Source organism: Rhinoderma darwinii, assembly GCF_050947455.1.
Source record: "Rhinoderma darwinii isolate aRhiDar2 chromosome 5 unlocalized genomic scaffold, aRhiDar2.hap1 SUPER_5_unloc_28, whole genome shotgun sequence".
Taxonomy (NCBI): domain Eukaryota; kingdom Metazoa; phylum Chordata; class Amphibia; order Anura; family Rhinodermatidae; genus Rhinoderma; species Rhinoderma darwinii.
The window spans coordinates 616840-637764 of NW_027461785.1; the positions used below are offsets into that span (position 1 = coordinate 616840).

The window sequence follows — 20925 nt, forward strand, 5'->3', positions numbered from 1 at the left end:
CGGAGGCTATGGACGTACCCCTGACGGTGGAGGAACTGCTCTCTGCCGCTAAATCCTTCAGACCCGGCAGGACCCCGGGCAGTGATGGTCTCCCAGCAGAGCTCTATGTAGCGCTGGGGGACTTGATCTGTCCGGACCTGCTGGAGCTCTATGAGGAGATGGTGGTGGAGGGTAGAATGCCACCGTCCTTGAGAGAAGGCATGATCACGATCTTGTATAAGCGGAAGGGGGAGAGATGTGACCTGAAAAACTGGCGTCCCATCTCTCTCCTGAACGTGGACTACAAGATCCTCGCCAAAGTATTGACCAACAGACTGAAGGTTGTCATCGGACGGATCATCGGATCGGACCAAACCTGCGGCATTCCTGGCCGTAGGGTGGCCGACAGTCTTGCCCTGGTGAGGGACACGGTGCATTACATGCAAAGCCGCCGTACACACGCGGCCCTGGTCAGTCTGGATCAAGAGAAGGCTTTTGACCGGGTCTCTCACGAATTCATGGGTAAGGCTCTGCGTAGGCTGCGGCTTGGCAGGTTGTTCTGTTTGTATGTTAACCTGATGTATTGCGACATTTACAGCTCGGTGCTGGTGAACGGCTGGAAGACTGACCCCTTTCCTGTATCGTCTGGGGTTAGACAAGGCTGTCCTCTTTCACCTCTCCTTTTTGTTTGTGTTATAGAGCTCTTCGCAGAGGCTATCCGGCAGAATGGAGAGATCAGAGGGATCACCGCACCAGGTCCAGGACACTTCGAGGTCAAATGCTCGCTGTACATGGACGACGTGACCGTCTTCTGCACTGACCAGAGTTCGGTGACTGCACTCGTCCAGACCTGCGAGGAGTTCGGACGCGCTTCAGGGGCAAAAGTCAACTGCGGGAAGTCGGAAGCCATGCTCTTCGGAAAGTGGTACCTGCCTTCTCCTGCCTCCTTCCCTTTTACTATCAAGCCGGACTTCATCAAAATTCTGGGAGTCTGGTTCGGTAAGGAAGGTGCAGCCCTAAAGTCGTGGGAAGAACGCTTGGCCAAAGTCAACCAAAGGATCGGACTGTGGAGCCTCAGACAACTCACTATTGAGGGCAAAGCAATGGTCCTGCGTAACGAAGTCTTGCCTGTGCTACAATACACTGCACAGGCATGGCCCCCTCTTGCAACGGTCTCGAGGGCCATTACCAGGACTGTGTTTCGCTTCATCTGGGGCTCGAAAATGGACAGAGTAAAGCGGACTGTTATGTACAAGGAGCCCCGCAAAGGTGGGAAGGGTATACCCGACATTCCCACTCTGCTGCGGATCGCTTTTGCATGTGACTGTGTTCGTAGGACTCTGAGGACAGCAAACGGCTCTGCGGGCAAGGCCATGTCCCGCTACTTCCTCCTTCCCCTCTGGCGAGGTTTTGGCTGGGACAAGTGGGACAGCTCCTTCCCTTACAACTGGCACGCTCCCTGGTTCTACGGAGATGTTGTCCGGTTTGTGAGGGAGCATCAACTGGAGGGTCTTAAGCCCGACTTGTGGAAACCTAAGACGATCCACAAGCACATCAGAGCAAAGGACTCACTGGAGTTTGTTCCAGGGCTTCATGCCGACACGTTGGAGACTGTTTGGACTAACGTGTCATCTGGCAGGTTGACCAACGGGCACAAGGACATTTCATGGATGGCCATCCAGGGAGGACTGCCTCTTAGGTCATTCATGCATGCCCGCAACCTGTGCAAGACCCGGTACTGCCCCAGGTGCCCCTTCACGGAGGAAACATCTTTGCACATTTTCTGGCAGTGCCCCTTTGCACAGGGTCTGTTGAAAGCCTTGGAACATGAACTCAAGGACTCAGTACCCAGGAACAGACTGTCGTACCGCTCGGTACTTTATGGACTATTTCCTGGGAATACCACGGATGGAGCAATCCAGGAAGCCTGGCGCCTTATGAACTGCTTTAAGGACGCTATATGGTTTGCCAGAAACCGTCTGATTTTGCGGAGAGAGAGTGTGTCCGTCCAGGACTGCCGCAGGCTGATCCACAGCCTGCTCAGAGACTATTCCACCTGGGACAGCCCGGACGTCGATGAGGAAGAGGACTGATACTCCCCTTCCCCCCACTCTCCCTTCTTGTGTGTTGTCTTTCAATAAAGCTTCGGGCCTGTGATTTCCCCCTTCCCTACCCCCTCCTACCCACTCCCCTATCCCATCACTTGTCTGTAATGCTTTGTTGTTTGGCTTTAGTGAATGCAAGAATGTTAGTGTAGCATGTGGTGTAATGTATAGCATAGGCTAGCCTGTACTGTGTATTATACTGTCATGTTATGTTTGACGACTGTTATTATTTATTATTTGCTGCTTCATGGCTTGCGCTGTGTCGCAGTAATGTTTGTATGATGACGATTGATTGTCAATAAAGCATTTTTCAATCAAAAATCTGTTCTTATCAGTTTAATATCTGATACGTCCCCTATCTGGGGACCATATATTAAATGGATTTTTAGAACAGGGAGATGGAAATAGAGCTTGCTCTGTCCACTCCACGCATTGACCTGGTATTGCAGTATTTCCAGGACCGGTGCACCCTTCCCTTATGTGTTGACTAAAATCAGATTCCAAAAGTGCTATTTGTGTTTGCTATTGTTTTTGTCTTTCTGATGGGATCTCCCCTTTTAATCCCATTATTTCAACACCTGTTGGACAATGCATTTGTACAGTCATGTGTGATAATGAGCTCATTTATTAAATGCAATTAATGAATACATTGCCACCTCTTGTTGTGTGTGTGTGTGTGTGTGTGTGTGTCTTCTGTGTTTCTGTGTTTCCGGCATTTCACATTGGAACAGCTCATTCACCTTCCTTGTCTTCTCTCCGCCCTCCCTCCTAGGTAAGTTAAAGAGCTGCACCTGAGCCAGCCACTGATTGATGCAGCACCACAGTCAAATAGTGGAGTGGAGTGGAGTAGGGGAACAGCAAACAGCCATTAAAGCAGCCAGCCGCCTACCCGCCACAATGGACCTACCTGTGTACACTAGATGGATGTGATGGAATGTACTGTCGTCCCTACATTTCAAGAAGAAGTAAGAATTGCAGTTGCAACAAACCCTTGCTTGCCTACAAAGAGAGCAGCAATTTGGATTTGTTACTTTGTTACCTGGAAGAATAACAAACTGTGCAAGGATGGAGGTTGTAGGAGCAAGGAGAAGTTGTCTGTAAAGTTGGTGGATGCTTATTTTCCATTTTGCAGTCCCTTGTCTCCCTCTTGTGGCCTCCTGGAGGCAAATAAATGTGCAAAAAAAAGACAGCCTGGCGGCCGGCTGTTGCAGTGTTGCCCTCTCAGGCAACACTGAGTGACTGACTGAGCCTCACCGTCTTATATAAAGTTCAGACGGAACTTTGCACGTGTCATAGTGGAGCCCTCAGGATTCCAGAGCCAGCTTTCTGACATCATAATGGGGCCTCAGAGATAGATAAAAGCCTGGGCCCAGGCAGTGTTGGTCAGTGCTGCTCAGCAGGCAGCACTGGACTGGATTAAAGCTGATACAAGGTGTGAAGGAACAAGGGGTGGCTGTGGGCATGCACTTGCTGCCGCTGCCAGTGTTTATCTGCATGGCAGGAGGGCATTTGGGCGTTGCCAGGAAGGCGTTTTTATGTAGATTCCTCCTCTTTCAGCACTGCATTGTGGTGCAAGCAAAAGAAGCAAATCCTGTGTAGCTTCCTCTCCGGCCTTTATTCACCTCCCTCCCGCTTAGTAGCTGTAAATGTGTGTGAGCCTGCAGGGCCCCATGGAATTGCCTAGGAGTAGGCTGAATCAATCGCTGCAAGGGGTGAACAGCAGTATGGGACAGGCTCGGGCAAGGCAAGGGCCGCTCGGGTTATCGCTTCTCGGCCTTTTGGCTAAGATCAAGTGTAGTACCTGCTCAAGCTGAGGTTAGTAATCATCCCTGCCGGTGGTACGTGGGCCATCGTAGGGGGATGACAGAACGCCGAGGTGAGGGCAGGGAACCACAACGGTCATCGCTCTGGTGTACGCATTTGGTTTAAAGGTACCATTTGTAGGTGACCAGGCGACCGCCGGATCGAGGTCAGGAGGTCGGGTAGTTTGAAAGCCCGAGTTGCTATGTGCCCCAGGGCTGGTGACCCTGGGGTGCCCTAACTCACTGGGGGTGGGATCCCACTGAGTGAAGGCACACTTGCACGCACTCTTCTTTCACACTTTTAAGCACACACCTTTATTCTCCCGGCCTTCTGGCTGGGAGATGAGGAATTTTTATATACCTGGCGGATGTCCAGGCTGTATCACAGCGCACATCCACTTATTTAATTTTGTTTTTCACTGTGTGTTTGTCACGTTTGTCACAAGGATTTTGGGATGCGGTGCCCTTTTGGGACCCTCCTGAGGTCTAGGGGGAAAATGTGTGGCCTTCTGGTTCCTTTTTCCCCTGCAACCCGGCCTCCCTTCTTCGGAGGGGAGGTGCAACTAGGATGCAGGCTCCTAGGTGGACACTGGGGTGGCAGCCCAGGTAGAAGCCTAGGAGTGTGTTTGGGTCTCCCTAAGCTTCGGCGAGGGGGGACCATCGATCCTTGATCCTCTAGGCCTATGGTTTGGAGGGTCAGGGAATGGTTATGCGGGGCCTCTCTCTTTTAAGAGAAGGGCTGCGATAGACCGCATCCTTGTGCACTTTTTGTGTGGCACCTCTGCACTTTTTATGCACTTGGGTGATAGAAAGCACGGCTCGGGCTTTTAAAAAAAAAAAAAAAAAATCTGTTCTTATCAGTTTAATATCTGATACGTCCCCTATCTGGGGACCATATATTAAATGGATTTTTAGAACAGGGAGATGGAAATAGAGCTTGCTCTGTCCACTCCACGCATTGACCTGGTATTGCAGTATTTCCAGGACCGGTGCACCCTTCCCTTATGTGTTGACTAAAATCAGATTCCAAAAGTGCTATTTGTGTTTGCTATTGTTTTTGTCTTTCTGATGGGATCTCCCCTTTTAATCCCATTATTTCAACACCTGTTGGACAATGCATTTGTACAGTCATGTGTGATAATGAGCTCATTTATTAAATGCAATTAATGAATACATTGCCACCTCTTGTTGTGTGTGTGTGTGTGTGTGTGTGTGTCTTCTGTGTTTCTGTGTTTCCGGCATTTCACATTGGAACAGCTCATTCACCTTCCTTGTCTTCTCTCCGCCCTCCCTCCTAGGTAAGTTAAAGAGCTGCACCTGAGCCAGCCACTGATTGATGCAGCACCACAGTCAAATAGTGGAGTGGAGTGGAGTAGGGGAACAGCAAACAGCCATTAAAGCAGCCAGCCGCCTACCCGCCACAATGGACCTACCTGTGTACACTAGATGGATGTGATGGAATGTACTGTCGTCCCTACATTTCAAGAAGAAGTAAGAATTGCAGTTGCAACAAACCCTTGCTTGCCTACAAAGAGAGCAGCAATTTGGATTTGTTACTTTGTTACCTGGAAGAATAACAAACTGTGCAAGGATGGAGGTTGTAGGAGCAAGGAGAAGTTGTCTGTAAAGTTGGTGGATGCTTATTTTCCATTTTGCAGTCCCTTGTCTCCCTCTTGTGGCCTCCTGGAGGCAAATAAATGTGCAAAAAAAAGACAGCCTGGCGGCCGGCTGTTGCAGTGTTGCCCTCTCAGGCAACACTGAGTGACTGACTGAGCCTCACCGTCTTATATAAAGTTCAGACGGAACTTTGCACGTGTCATAGTGGAGCCCTCAGGATTCCAGAGCCAGCTTTCTGACATCATAATGGGGCCTCAGAGATAGATAAAAGCCTGGGCCCAGGCAGTGTTGGTCAGTGCTGCTCAGCAGGCAGCACTGGACTGGATTAAAGCTGATACAAGGTGTGAAGGAACAAGGGGTGGCTGTGGGCATGCACTTGCTGCCGCTGCCAGTGTTTATCTGCATGGCAGGAGGGCATTTGGGCGTTGCCAGGAAGGCGTTTTTATGTAGATTCCTCCTCTTTCAGCACTGCATTGTGGTGCAAGCAAAAGAAGCAAATCCTGTGTAGCTTCCTCTCCGGCCTTTATTCACCTCCCTCCCGCTTAGTAGCTGTAAATGTGTGTGAGCCTGCAGGGCCCCATGGAATTGCCTAGGAGTAGGCTGAATCAATCGCTGCAAGGGGTGAACAGCAGTATGGGACAGGCTCGGGCAAGGCAAGGGCCGCTCGGGTTATCGCTTCTCGGCCTTTTGGCTAAGACCAAGTGTATTTATACAGGAGGTTTTGTCAGAAGGTGCCTGGGGTACCCGGCTACTTGGCCTGGGGGGATCGTCACAGGTTTATCGCCTTGACTTCACCCCCCTGCAGCTATTGGGTAGTCGGACTAGTCCTCAGGCAACGAGAAGGGATCACTAGGCGGACGGCTTGCGCCGGACGGCCTAGAAGGGCGAATCCTTGTCGGGACAAGCTGAAAATGCCGTTTGCGTACGGATTCGTGACTGGGGAAACCCAGTTGCGACAATCTATCCGGATTGAGGTCGAGGAGAAACATCGCCAGCGGAAGAACCTGAAGTTCATAGTAGGGGAAATCCTGCTTGGCTTCTTCGGCCTCAGACGGGAGAACATCCTGTGTCTTAATGACCAGGAAGGCCGCGGACGATATACCATCTCCTTTTGTACCGCGGCCTGCTGCGACACCATCTGTGCAGCCCTGTCTGGTGCGGACCAGACAGAAGAGCGCCTGGACGGGCTCTATTTCGCATTCCTCTACGGGGAGGAATCTATTCCACTTGTCGTGGTGATGCACAGCCCGTTTGTCCCTGCCAGGGACATTGAGATCTTTCTTGGGCGATACTGTCGAGAAATCCACTTCAGCCATGAAGTTAAAAATGCGGAAGGCTTCTGGAATGGAAAGCGGAAGTATTTTGTGAAATTCTTCCAAGACCCAAATGGCATACGAGGCTTTATACATCCGCCAGCCAACTTTGCCATTGGGAGGAACCGGGGATATCTCTTTTACCCCCAGATGCCTCGGTTCTGCTGGAACTGCCAGTCGTATGGACATACGAAAGACGCATGCAGTGAGGGTCATGTCATACGCTGTAATAAATGTGGAGGCCTTGGGCACGTGGCCTCCAAATGCAGTTCCAGCACCATGTGTAACCTGTGCGGGGAGACAGGACACATGTACAAAGAATGTCCAAAGAGAACGCAGTCATTGAGGGGTGAACCCAAACCTGGGCCACCCCGACCGGGGCCAGGGCAGCAGCCTGCAACAGGTGCGGGCACTGCTGGTAATGCCCCGGGACCCACCGAAGGGTCAGGGCCAATACCCTCCGGGCCACGTGTGGAGGGTGGTCCTAGGGATTCCAAGGGGGCCGAGCAGGGCTGTTCTAGCTCTGTAATGAAGGCCCCAAGCTCCAACCCGGAGCCGGTCGGCAAAAAGTCTCGCCGGTCCTCGATACCCACAAAAGGGGACTGGGCAGAGACGGCGGCTGGTGAAGAGCCAAATAAGGAGTCCAGACGTAGGGGCTCCTTGCGGGATACCCCAAGCACCAGCCGCCGCCGATCGGCCGGGCAGCTAGAGTCGGTCCCTCTTGTCACGCCAATAGAGGGTCGGATGCTGACGGCTTTAGATGCAGTAGGCGGAATGATAAGGAAGAAGGAAGGGACCTCACAGGCTCCTGAGCAACCCAAGACGACCAGCGATCCGGAGGAACCTGTAGCCGCACCTGAGGTAGCAGTGGCCGGAGATCGTGACGGAGATGACATCAGCCAGGAGACCGAGGTGACGTCGAGTGAGGAGGACGAGGACGAGACGACGATGGATTTATCCAGTACGGGGAAGAGGTCAAGAGAGGAGGAGGTGTCTACAATAAAGAGGAAAACGTTATGCCGCAGTTCGGACGAAAGCGAATTCAGGGGAAGGGTCGGGTCGAAACATCTGTCCGGCTCTGACCCTGTGAACATCGTGGAGTTCGCGTCCCCGGATGCGGGGCAGCCTGACTCCCAGAGTATATCGGAGTCGGGCTCCTCAGAAGTGGACACTGACTCTCCATAAACTATGCCTTGTAGTACCCTAAAATTCTCCTCACTGAATGTGAGGTCCCTAAAGAGCCCTGTTCGCAGGGCTGCTTTGTTTTCTTACCTTGAGACTATGGACTTTGATTTTTGCCTACTGCAGGAGTGTGGAATCCCTAACAGCATGGACTATATGGATCTAAAACAAGATTGGAAGCTGGGCCCTTCGGTGTGGTCTGGAGCCAATGACTGTCGTTCTACAGGTGTGGGATTACTCTGCCGTGGCCATTTTATTTCTATACAAAATGTGATTGAGATTATGCCCGGCAGAGCTGTTTTAACCCACCTGCACATTAATGGACTTTTAATTCGTATTTTAAATGTGTATGCCCCTCCTGACAAACAGGAGCGGGCAGAACTTTTTAATATTTTACCACTGTTTTGTGTTGGGTCTGCCCCCCTGCTGGTAGGGGGTGATTTTAACTGCATAAGAGAAGGAGAGTGCCGGCAGGGGGGTGATGCAAATAGGAAAGACCACACTACCTACCTGCTCAAAAATTTTATTGATGATTTTAAATTACGCGATTGCTGGAAGGATCTCTTGCCAGGAGACGCAGGCGCCACATGGTCTAATGGAAGAGTGAGCTCCAGAATCGATTTTATTTTTGCCTCCCATGATTTTACCCCTCAAAAATGCATGCTTTTAAATAACATCTTTTCAGATCATAAACTCCTAAATGTGTCTCTGGAGCTGGAGGGAGAGCAAAAAGTAAGTAAGGGCCTCTGGAGGTTGAACGCCACGCTCCTGGAGGACCCTGAAATTAAAAATGAGTTTGTGCGGACCTACCAGTGCTGGCAATTACAGAGAAAACCCCACGGGACCATGCTGCACTGGTGGGAGGGCATTAAACCAAAAATTAAATTATTTTTTATCCGAGCAGGTAGGAAGAAAGCCAGAGAAAAGAAACAGTGGTTTTATGTTCTTAATAAGCGTCTACATGTGCTTTTTAAATTGAAGGATGTTGGGTTTGATGTGGATTCTGATATTTTAAACTTAAAAGCTGAAATAAAAAAATGTCTTGATGATAAAGGTAAACAAATAATTTTTAACTCCCACGTGAAGCATCTAGAAGAAGACGAGAAGTGCTCCCGATTCTTTTTTAAAAAGGTAAACGACAAAAGAGACGCTATTTTAAACCTAGAAGGGGAGACTTCCGTGGGAGGAATGTTAAAGGCAGCTTTTAATTTTTACCAACTCCTTTTTAGTAAAAAAGCCATTGATGAATCCTTTTTAAATCATGCTCTTAACTCCCTTGATTTTAAGTTAGATACTTTGGACCAGGAGGTTTTATCCCGGGATCTTAATTTGGAGGAACTTTTATTTGTTTTTAAAAGTTTTTCAGCGGGAAAGGCCCCTGGGGAGGATGGGTTGCCTATTGAATTTTATCTAACTTTTTGGGATGTTTTAAAAGAGGATATGATTTTATTATATAAAGAGGCTTTTATTGTAGAAGAGCTGCCCCCTTCTTGGAGAAGGGGGATTGTGTCCCTAATTTTTAAAAATAAGGGTGGAAAGGACCAGCTCAAAAATTGGCGCCCGATTACGCTTTTAAATGTAGATTATAAAATTTTAGCCAAACTGATAGCGGTCCGTTTTAAACCTTTTATCAGTAAATTAATCCACCCAAATCAGGTCTGTGGGGTACCTGGTAGATCTATCACTGAGTCCCTTAATATTTTAAGAGATGTTATTTGGTATTTTAAAGATCGAGGCCAAAACCTTGCTATTTTATCCCTTGATTTTGAAAAGGCCTTTGATAGAGTGTCCCATGAGTTCCTTTTTATGGTGCTTAAAAAAATGGCGGTGCCTGATTTTATTATAAGTCGTGTTATGCTTTTATATCGGTCCTGTTTTAGTGAGATTTCTATAAATGGATTTTTAACTAGTGGTGTTCCTCTTTTATCTGGAGTCAAGCAAGGGTGCCCATTGTCTCCCCTACTATTTATTTGCGCAATGGAGCCCCTTTTAGCCATGCTCAGGAACGATAAAGTTATTAGAGGCGCCCCAATACCTGGTGGGAGGGGCAACCAAGTAAAGGTATTAAGCTACATGGATGATGTGACAATTCTGTGCCCCGATTCATCATCCATGAGGAGGGCGCTGAGGAACACCACCTTTTTCTGCGAAGCTTCTGGTTTTAAACTTAATATTGATAAATGTGAGTGTTTTAATATAGGAGGCTGGGATTCCTCCCTGACCCCAGGAGTCAGAATGCAGAAGGACCAGATTAAAATTTTAGGGATTGTTTTTAATCAGGCGAACAATGGGACCTCTAACTGGGACTCAGTGATAGCAAAAATAGAGAAGAAGGTTTTAATGTGGAATCTTAGGAGCCTCACGATGGAGGGGAAAATTTTAATCATAAAAATGGTTTTAATCCCAATAATGCTCTATGTGGCCATGGTTTTCCCTCCATCCATTTTATATATTAAAAAGCTAACACGCATTTGTTTTATGTTTCTGTGGGGCTCCAAGATGGAAAAATTAAAGCGTGATTTTATGTATAAAGGTAAAGACAATGGCGGGAGAGATGTTCCTAACCTTTTTACATTTTTTTATATCAAATATTTCTGCTTCTGTTTTAAAATGTTTAAATCCGATGGCATTTTTAGCTGCTTTTTAAAATACGCAGCGGGCATGGTTTTTAAACGTTGGGCTCGTATCTCCCTAAATTCTCCTGTGCTTCTGTGTCCCCCAAAACACTATGTGGTGCTAGAAAAGACTGTTAGGCTCCTGAGCCTCCAAGAATTGGAGCCTGACATATTGGGGGACCAGAGAAAGGTGTCGATGGCGTGCAGACACGGAGAAGAGACAGTGGCAGTGTCCAATTTCTCGCAGGCAAGGTCCAAGCAAGTGTGGCGAAATGTGTACGGGAAATATCTTGCAAATGTGCATAAGGACCTTGCCTGGGCAATCGTCCACCAGTGCCTCCCTACACGTGCATTCCAACATAGGCGAGGACTGGTGGCGAGAGCCAAGTGCCCACGAGATAGGTGCGGAAATGATGAAACAGTAATGCACTTGTTCTGGAACTGCCACTATGCACAGGAGGTATGGAGGAAAGCCGGCCTTTTACTAAAATGGATCTGTGGTCTTAAAGATTTTAAGTACGAATACGTTTTTTATGGCCTTTTTACCTGCCCATCATTCAGACAGCAGATGATCTGCTGGATGATTATTAATTGTTTTAAAAATGCCATCTGGAAGGTTAGGAACATTCTTCTTTTTAAACGTGATTTTATTGACATTACAGACTGTGTCAAGATTGCGTTAAGTGAGCTGTATGTATACTACCTCAGAGACAAAAAAAATCTAGGAGCAAAAGAAGCGGCATCCATGTGGTGTCTGTCTCTGTGGAACACGATTACCATGTAAATAATTTATGTATTTGTAATTGTGATTTTACTGCTTGTTTTATCCTGCCATTGTCAGATTTTTAAAGAAACCTTCTTCTCGTTAAAAATTTATTGCTTTTATCATTTTAATGAAATGTATTAAAAATAAACATTTTATTACTGAAGTTATTTTACAAAAAGGTTTTAATGAAATGAATTAAAAAACATTTTGTTACTGAATTTTATTAAAGAAAAATGTACAAACATATAATTTATTACAGAATTGAATTACACAAAAATTATTTTTTGAAATGTACAACAAGCATTTTATTACTGAATTTTATTTTATGAAAATGTATTCTCTGTATATATATATGTGTCAATAAAATTTTGTTGAAACCTTATCTGTTCTTATCAGTTTAATATCTGATACGTCCCCTATCTGGGGACCATATATTAAATGGATTTTTAGAACAGGGAGATGGAAATAGAGCTTGCTCTGTCCACTCCACGCATTGACCTGGTATTGCAGTATTTCCAGGACCGGTGCACCCTTCCCTTATGTGTTGACTAAAATCAGATTCCAAAAGTGCTATTTGTGTTTGCTATTGTTTTTGTCTTTCTGATGGGATCTCCCCTTTTAATCCCATTATTTCAACACCTGTTGGACAATGCATTTGTACAGTCATGTGTGATAATGAGCTCATTTATTAAATGCAATTAATGAATACATTGCCACCTCTTGTTGTGTGTGTGTGTGTGTGTGTGTGTGTCTTCTGTGTTTCTGTGTTTCCGGCATTTCACATTGGAACAGCTCATTCACCTTCCTTGTCTTCTCTCCGCCCTCCCTCCTAGGTAAGTTAAAGAGCTGCACCTGAGCCAGCCACTGATTGATGCAGCACCACAGTCAAATAGTGGAGTGGAGTGGAGTAGGGGAACAGCAAACAGCCATTAAAGCAGCCAGCCGCCTACCCGCCACAATGGACCTACCTGTGTACACTAGATGGATGTGATGGAATGTACTGTCGTCCCTACATTTCAAGAAGAAGTAAGAATTGCAGTTGCAACAAACCCTTGCTTGCCTACAAAGAGAGCAGCAATTTGGATTTGTTACTTTGTTACCTGGAAGAATAACAAACTGTGCAAGGATGGAGGTTGTAGGAGCAAGGAGAAGTTGTCTGTAAAGTTGGTGGATGCTTATTTTCCATTTTGCAGTCCCTTGTCTCCCTCTTGTGGCCTCCTGGAGGCAAATAAATGTGCAAAAAAAAGACAGCCTGGCGGCCGGCTGTTGCAGTGTTGCCCTCTCAGGCAACACTGAGTGACTGACTGAGCCTCACCGTCTTATATAAAGTTCAGACGGAACTTTGCACGTGTCATAGTGGAGCCCTCAGGATTCCAGAGCCAGCTTTCTGACATCATAATGGGGCCTCAGAGATAGATAAAAGCCTGGGCCCAGGCAGTGTTGGTCAGTGCTGCTCAGCAGGCAGCACTGGACTGGATTAAAGCTGATACAAGGTGTGAAGGAACAAGGGGTGGCTGTGGGCATGCACTTGCTGCCGCTGCCAGTGTTTATCTGCATGGCAGGAGGGCATTTGGGCGTTGCCAGGAAGGCGTTTTTATGTAGATTCCTCCTCTTTCAGCACTGCATTGTGGTGCAAGCAAAAGAAGCAAATCCTGTGTAGCTTCCTCTCCGGCCTTTATTCACCTCCCTCCCGCTTAGTAGCTGTAAATGTGTGTGAGCCTGCAGGGCCCCATGGAATTGCCTAGGAGTAGGCTGAATCAATCGCTGCAAGGGGTGAACAGCAGTATGGGACAGGCTCGGGCAAGGCAAGGGCCGCTCGGGTTATCGCTTCTCGGCCTTTTGGCTAAGATCAAGTGTAGTATCTGTTCTTATCAGTTTAATATCTGATACGTCCCCTATCTGGGGACCATATATTAAATGGATTTTTAGAACAGGGAGATGGAAATAGAGCTTGCTCTGTCCACTCCACGCATTGACCTGGTATTGCAGTATTTCCAGGACCGGTGCACCCTTCCCTTATGTGTTGACTAAAATCAGATTCCAAAAGTGCTATTTGTGTTTGCTATTGTTTTTGTCTTTCTGATGGGATCTCCCCTTTTAATCCCATTATTTCAACACCTGTTGGACAATGCATTTGTACAGTCATGTGTGATAATGAGCTCATTTATTAAATGCAATTAATGAATACATTGCCACCTCTTGTTGTGTGTGTGTGTGTGTGTGTGTGTGTCTTCTGTGTTTCTGTGTTTCCGGCATTTCACATTGGAACAGCTCATTCACCTTCCTTGTCTTCTCTCCGCCCTCCCTCCTAGGTAAGTTAAAGAGCTGCACCTGAGCCAGCCACTGATTGATGCAGCACCACAGTCAAATAGTGGAGTGGAGTGGAGTAGGGGAACAGCAAACAGCCATTAAAGCAGCCAGCCGCCTACCCGCCACAATGGACCTACCTGTGTACACTAGATGGATGTGATGGAATGTACTGTCGTCCCTACATTTCAAGAAGAAGTAAGAATTGCAGTTGCAACAAACCCTTGCTTGCCTACAAAGAGAGCAGCAATTTGGATTTGTTACTTTGTTACCTGGAAGAATAACAAACTGTGCAAGGATGGAGGTTGTAGGAGCAAGGAGAAGTTGTCTGTAAAGTTGGTGGATGCTTATTTTCCATTTTGCAGTCCCTTGTCTCCCTCTTGTGGCCTCCTGGAGGCAAATAAATGTGCAAAAAAAAGACAGCCTGGCGGCCGGCTGTTGCAGTGTTGCCCTCTCAGGCAACACTGAGTGACTGACTGAGCCTCACCGTCTTATATAAAGTTCAGACGGAACTTTGCACGTGTCATAGTGGAGCCCTCAGGATTCCAGAGCCAGCTTTCTGACATCATAATGGGGCCTCAGAGATAGATAAAAGCCTGGGCCCAGGCAGTGTTGGTCAGTGCTGCTCAGCAGGCAGCACTGGACTGGATTAAAGCTGATACAAGGTGTGAAGGAACAAGGGGTGGCTGTGGGCATGCACTTGCTGCCGCTGCCAGTGTTTATCTGCATGGCAGGAGGGCATTTGGGCGTTGCCAGGAAGGCGTTTTTATGTAGATTCCTCCTCTTTCAGCACTGCATTGTGGTGCAAGCAAAAGAAGCAAATCCTGTGTAGCTTCCTCTCCGGCCTTTATTCACCTCCCTCCCGCTTAGTAGCTGTAAATGTGTGTGAGCCTGCAGGGCCCCATGGAATTGCCTAGGAGTAGGCTGAATCAATCGCTGCAAGGGGTGAACAGCAGTATGGGACAGGCTCGGGCAAGGCAAGGGCCGCTCGGGTTATCGCTTCTCGGCCTTTTGGCTAAGATCAAGTGTAGTATCTGTTCTTATCAGTCCTTGTAAGGATAGATAGCTCGGAGAACCACTGGGGGCTATAAACACTAGCTTAGCGATCCAAGAGCGTTCCAGACGAAGCCGGCGACGAACTGCGGAGAAGAACCAGCGAAGACGACGATCCAGAAGGGAGAAGCCGCCATCGGGGAAGAAGCTCCGGGAGATCGCTGCCGGGAAGAAGAAGGAGAACTTCGGAGAAGAGCCGCTGCTGAAGGGGATCTTCGAAGAAGCTCGGCCGCAGAAGAAGAAGCTCGACGAGGAACTGCTGCGGAAGAAATTTCGTGGAAGAACCTCGGCCAGCAAGGAGAAGATTTGCATAGCTCCGCCCCCTTCGGGAAAGAGCTATCGAAGATCCTCCCCAAGCGACAGGAACAGCTGGAAGAAGCCATGGCCTCAACCAGCAACCCTGCCACCCAGAAGAAGAAGGCTGATGGACCAGGTGAGCCGACCCAGGCCAGGACATCTCCTCCTGAAGCCTCCTCAAGCCAACAGGCCACCAGGAAGCCGAACCAGGCTGCTCCAACCCTGGAGCCCTGGATGAAGCAGACGGTGGCCCTGAAGCTGAAGGAGGTGGACGGGAGAGTGCCGGACATGACGGAAGAAGTGTTCTGCCAGAAGATGCTCCTGGACCAGGGCTTCGCTAAGCCGGAGACCATCAGCATCCAGGCCTTCATGACCGGGATGTTCTTCGTGACCTTCGCTTCGATCAACATCTGCAGAAGGTACTGGGAGATGGTGAAAGCGGCGAGGCCTGAATCCCCTTTCTCTCGCTTTGTGGGCAACTGCCCTGTCCAAAGAGAGGAAAGGCGGGTGACGGTCTCAATGCGGAACCCACACACCCCCGGCAAAGACATCACCACGCTCCTGAAGCGGTTCTGCACAGTGGTGAGGGAACCCACCCACATCCTGAACGGACTCGGCTTCTGGACTGGCAAGTGGTCGGTAATCGTCCGACTGAACAAGGATTCGAGCGCGGAAGACGGCCTCCAGCACCTGCCCCAGTCATTCTCGCTGGGCAACTCCTACGGCCTCATCTACTACCCGGACATGCCGCAGATCTGCAGGAGATGCAGCAAGAAGGGTCATTCGGTGAAGGACTGCAAGGAGGACGCCTGCAAGAACTGCCGGGTAACAGGACACGAGACCAAAGACTGCCCGAAACGGACAATGTGCAACCTCTGCGGACAAGCAGCCCACTCCTACAAGGACTGCCCGAAGAGGGATCGATCCTGGGCAACTGTAGCGGCGAAAGCTCCGGCCAGAGGGAACCCCGCCCCAGCCAGAGCTCCAGCGGCGCAGAAGACCGGGAATAAGAAGGATGGTAAGAAGACGACAGTCCCTCCCCCCCGTCTCCCGGCCCTCCCTCGCCCTACCCTTCCCACCCTCCCTCGCCCGGCCCTCCCCACCCCCCCGTCCCCAACCCCTGTCACCCCCACTGAGGCTCTAACCTTCTCCTACCCACCCATCTCAGTGGTCCTGTCACCTGCACCTCTCCCAACCCAGCCTCCCTTCTCCCCAGCTCCAGCAGCACTAACATCTTCCCCTCCAGCTGCTGGAGTCCTCTCCCTGGAGGATTTTCCCCCTCTTGTCTCCTCAGGTGCCATCCAGAGGAAGAGAAAGGTGAGGGACAGCCCAGCTGCTGAGTCCTCAAAGCGACAAGTCGTAGAAATCTGCGAAGATTCCCTTGCGCAGCAGGAGGAAATGGAGCAGATGGTGGAGGAACTCGTGTCTGAACCTGAGGTCATCGACTTCACAACAGACATCCAGGTGGCTACAATCCTGGAACAATTTTTGTCAGAGGGCCTGCTGGATCTTTCGGACCCGCCAGGAGAGGAGGATCCGCCCGACCGGACTGGTAACTAAGGTGTATCGTTTGCACTAACCTTCTTTATTCTCCCCCATGGCTGCTAAACTTAACATCTTTAGCCTCAATGTGAGGAGTGTTAGAGATAGGACTAGATGTCAGATGGTGCTAACTTTTCTTTCCAAGCAGTCGAGTGATGTATTTATGCTGCAGGAATGTACTCTCCCCTCTTCCAGGTCATACCATCATCTGGCCAGGCAGTGGACCCATGGCCCGTCCTACTGGTCTGGTGGGGGCGACTGTAAGTCTGCAGGGGTTGCCATCCTGATTAGGGGAAGCGTATTTACTGTTGACTCTGTCCAGGAGCTCGCCTGCGGCCGCTTGTTGGTCGTAGACGGTTCCTGGGCAGGAGAGCCGATTAGGCTCATCAACGTGTACGCTCCCCCTATGAAGGCTGAGCGCCTGGAACTATTCCAGACCCTGCGGACCCAGCTCGCCACCACTAGGGCAGTGGTGATGGCCGGGGACTTCAACTGCCCCATCGAAGAGGATGGACGAAGTTCCGGCACTTCAAACAAACTGGATGTCAGTTCCAAACTGCTTATCGAGATGGTAGCCGAAGCATCCTTGCAGGACGTTGTGGGCTCCATGGGGATCGGCTCTGTGAACTATTCATGGAGCCGACCCGATGGCTCACTTCGTTCTCGGATTGACTTTGTGTTCACCTCCCGGGCAGTCAAGCAGCATGGGCACTCCATGGTCCCCTGCTTCTTCTCTGACCACAGGGCCATTCTCTTCCAGGGTGCCATCGGCCACGGTTTTCCTCCCGGCCCTGGCTCCTGGAAGCTGAATTGTGCCCTGCTGGAAAGAGAGGAGGTACTGGCGGAACTTAGAGACGCCTATATTGTTTGGAGGAATGATAAAGTTTTCTTTGACAAAACCTGTGACTGGTGGGAATATGTTAAAGTTGAATTTCGTTGTTTCTTTCAGGCAAAAAGTCGCCAACAGGCGTGTGAGAGGAAGAGAGACTTCAGAGAGATGCAGCGTCAGCTGCGATCCCTGCAAGACCTCCTTCAATGCGGCTGGGACGTCAGGAAGGAGCTGGAGGAAGCCAAAAAGGGCCTGAAAAGGCACTTTGAGGAGGAATCCAAGCGAATTGTCTTTCGTTCCAAGGTGGAGAACCTGGAGAAGGGTGAGAAATGTAACTCGTTCTTTTTCAGGAAACTCCATGCCGGCCACACGCCCCTGAAGGAACTCCGAGATGAGACCGGAAACATGCATTCTGGGAAGAAGGAGGTGATGGGAGTCGTCACAGACTACTACCGAAGCCTCTACTCCCGGAAAACCACTGACCCCGAAGCCGCCGATAAATTCCTGTCAGGTATCACTAATCATCTTGATCCTGCAGGTACGGAGGCTATGGACGTACCCCTGACGGTGGAGGAACTGCTCTCTGCCGCTAAATCCTTCAGACCCGGCAGGACCCCGGGCAGTGATGGTCTCCCAGCAGAGCTCTATGTAGCGCTGGGGGACTTGATCTGTCCGGACCTGCTGGAGCTCTATGAGGAGATGGTGGTGGAGGGTAGAATGCCACCGTCCTTGAGAGAAGGCATGATCACGATCTTGTATAAGCGGAAGGGGGAGAGATGTGACCTGAAAAACTGGCGTCCCATCTCTCTCCTGAACGTGGACTACAAGATCCTCGCCAAAGTATTGGCCAACAGACTGAAGGTTGTCATCGGACGGATCATCGGATCGGACCAAACCTGCGGCATTCCTGGCCGTAGGGTGGCCGACAGTCTTGCCCTGGTGAGGGACACGGTGCATTACATGCAAAGCCGCCGTACACACGCGGCCCTGGTCAGTCTGGATCAGGAGAAGGCTTTTGACCGGGTCTCTCACGAATTCATGGGTAAGGCTCTGCGTAGGCTGCGGCTTGGCAGGTTGTTCTGTTTGTATGTTAACCTGATGTATTGCGACATTTACAGCTCGGTGCTGGTGAACGGCTGGAAGACTGACCCCTTTCCTGTATCGTCGGGGGTTAGACAAGGCTGTCCTCTTTCACCTCTCCTTTTTGTTTGTGTTATAGAGCTCTTCGCAGAGGCTATCCGGCAGAATGGAGAGATCAGAGGGATCACCGCACCAGGTCCAGGACACTTCGAGGTCAAATGCTCGCTGTACATGGACGACGTGACCGTCTTCTGCACTGACCAGAGTTCGGTGACTGCACTCGTCCAGACCTGCGAGGAGTTCGGACGCGCTTCAGGGGCAAAAGTCAACTGCGGGAAGTCGGAAGCCATGCTCTTCGGAAAGTGGTACCTGCCTTCTCCTGCCTCCTTCCCGTTTACTATCAAGCCGGACTTCATCAAAATTCTGGGAGTCTGGTTCGGTAAGGAAGGTGCAGCCCTAAAGTCGTGGGAAGAACGCTTGGCCAAAGTCAACCAAAGGATCGGACTGTGGAGCCTCAGACAACTCACTATTGAGGGCAAAGCAATGGTCCTGCGTAACGAAGTCTTGCCTGTGCTACAATACACTGCACAGGCATGGCCCCCTCTTGCCACCGTCTCGAGGGCCATTACCAGGACTGTGTTTCGCTTCATCTGGGGCTCGAAAATGGACAGAGTAAAGCGGACTGTTATGTACAAGGAGCCCCGCAAAGGTGGGAAGGGTATACCCGACATTCCCACTCTGCTGCGGATCGCTTTTGTATGTGACTGTGTTCGTAGGACTCTGAGGACAGCAAACGGCTCTGCGGGCAAGGCCATGTCCCGCTACTTCCTCCTTCCCCTCTGGCGAGGTTTTGGCTGGGACAAGTGGGACAGCTCCTTCCCCTACAACTGGCACGCTCCCTGGTTCTACGGAGATGTCGTCCGGTTTGTGAGGGAGCATCAACTGGAGGGTCTTAAGCCCGACTTGTGGAAACCTAAGACGATCCACAAGCACATCAGAGCAAAGGACTCACTGGAGTCTGTTCCAGGGCTTCATGCCGACACGTTGGAGACTGTTTGGACTAACGTGTCATCTGGCAGGTTGACCAACGGGCACAAGGACATTTCATGGATGGCCATCCAGGGAGGACTGCCTCTTAGGTCATTCATGCATGCCCGCAACCTGTGCAAGACCCGGTACTGCCCCAGGTGCCCCTTCACGGAGGAAACATCTTTGCACATTTTCTGGCAGTGCCCCTTTGCACAGGGTCTGTTGAAAGCCTTGGAACATGAACTCAAGGACTCAGTACCCAGGAACAGACTGTCGTACCGCTCGGTACTTTATGGACTATTTCCTGGGAATACCACGGATGGAGCAATCCAGGAAGCCTGGCGCCTTATGAACTGCTTTAAGGACGCTATATGGTTTGCCAGGAACCGTCTGATTTTGCGGAGAGAGAGTGTGTCCGTCCAGGACTGCCGCAGGCTGATCCACAGCCTGCTCAGAGACTATTCCACCTGGGACAGCCCGGACGTCGATGAGGAAGAGGACTGATACTCCCCTTCCCCCCACTCTCCCTTCTTGTGTGTTGTCTTTCAATAAAGCTTCGGGCCTGTGATTTCCCCCTTTCCTATCCCCTCCTACCCACTCCCCTATCCCATCACTTGTCTGTAATGCTTTGTTGTTTGGCGTTAGTGAATGCAAGAATTTTAGTGTAGCATGTGGTGTAATGTATAGCATAGGCTAGCCTGTACTGTGTATTATACTGTCATGTTATGTTTGACGACTGTTATTATTTATTATTTACTGCTTCATGGCTTGCGCTGCGTCGCAGTAATGTTTGTATGATGACGATTGATTGTCAATAAAGCAATTTTCAATCAAAAAATCTGTTCTTATCAGTTTAATATCTGATACGTCCCCTATCTGGGGACCATATATTAAATGGATTTTTAGAACAGGGAGATGGAAATAGAGCTTGCTCTGTCCACTCCACGCATTGACCTGGTATTGCAGTATTTCCAGGACCGGTGCACCCTTCCCTTATGTGTTGACTAAAATCAGATTCCAAAAGTGCTATTTGTGTTTGCTATTGTTTTTGTCTTTCTGATGGGATCTCCCCTTTTAATCCCATTATTTCAACACCTGTTGGACAATGCATTTGTACAGTCATGTGTGATAATGAGCTCATTTATTAAATGCAATTAATGAATACATTGCCACCTCTTGTTGTGTGTGTGTGTGTGTGTGTGTGTGTCTTCTGTGTTTCTGTGTTTCCGGCATTTCACATTGGAACAGCTCATTCACCTTCCTTGTCTTCTCTCCGCCCTCCCTCCTAGGTAAGTTAAAGAGCTGCACCTGAGCCAGCCACTGATTGATGCAGCACCACAGTCAAATAGTGGAGTGGAGTGGAGTAGGGGAACAGCAAACAGCCATTAAAGCAGCCAGCCGCCTACCCG

At 49.5% G+C, this 20925-nt stretch overlaps 2 non-coding genes and 5 pseudogenes across 2 annotated transcripts; all 7 read left to right on the forward strand.

Moving 5' to 3' along the window:
• The first annotated feature begins 2384 nt into the window (after positions 1-2384).
• On the forward strand, positions 2385-2558 carry LOC142689104 (U2 spliceosomal RNA; annotated as a pseudogene).
• Positions 2559-3846: 1288 nt separating this feature from the next.
• LOC142689272 (U2 spliceosomal RNA) lies at positions 3847-3916 on the forward strand (annotated as a pseudogene).
• Positions 3917-4706: 790 nt separating this feature from the next.
• On the forward strand, positions 4707-4886 carry LOC142689151 (U2 spliceosomal RNA; annotated as a pseudogene).
• A 6853-nt stretch (positions 4887-11739) lies between these two features.
• Positions 11740-11914, forward strand: LOC142689134 (U2 spliceosomal RNA; annotated as a pseudogene).
• A 1288-nt stretch (positions 11915-13202) lies between these two features.
• Positions 13203-13393, forward strand: LOC142689041 (U2 spliceosomal RNA). Its single transcript, XR_012858066.1, has one exon. It is a non-coding gene; the product is annotated as a U2 spliceosomal RNA (small nuclear RNA).
• Positions 13394-14681: 1288 nt separating this feature from the next.
• On the forward strand, positions 14682-14783 carry LOC142689242 (U2 spliceosomal RNA; annotated as a pseudogene).
• Positions 14784-20319: 5536 nt separating this feature from the next.
• On the forward strand, positions 20320-20507 carry LOC142689111 (U2 spliceosomal RNA). The gene has a single exon (XR_012858119.1). It is a non-coding gene; the product is annotated as a U2 spliceosomal RNA (small nuclear RNA).
• Positions 20508-20925: the final 418 nt, after the last annotated feature.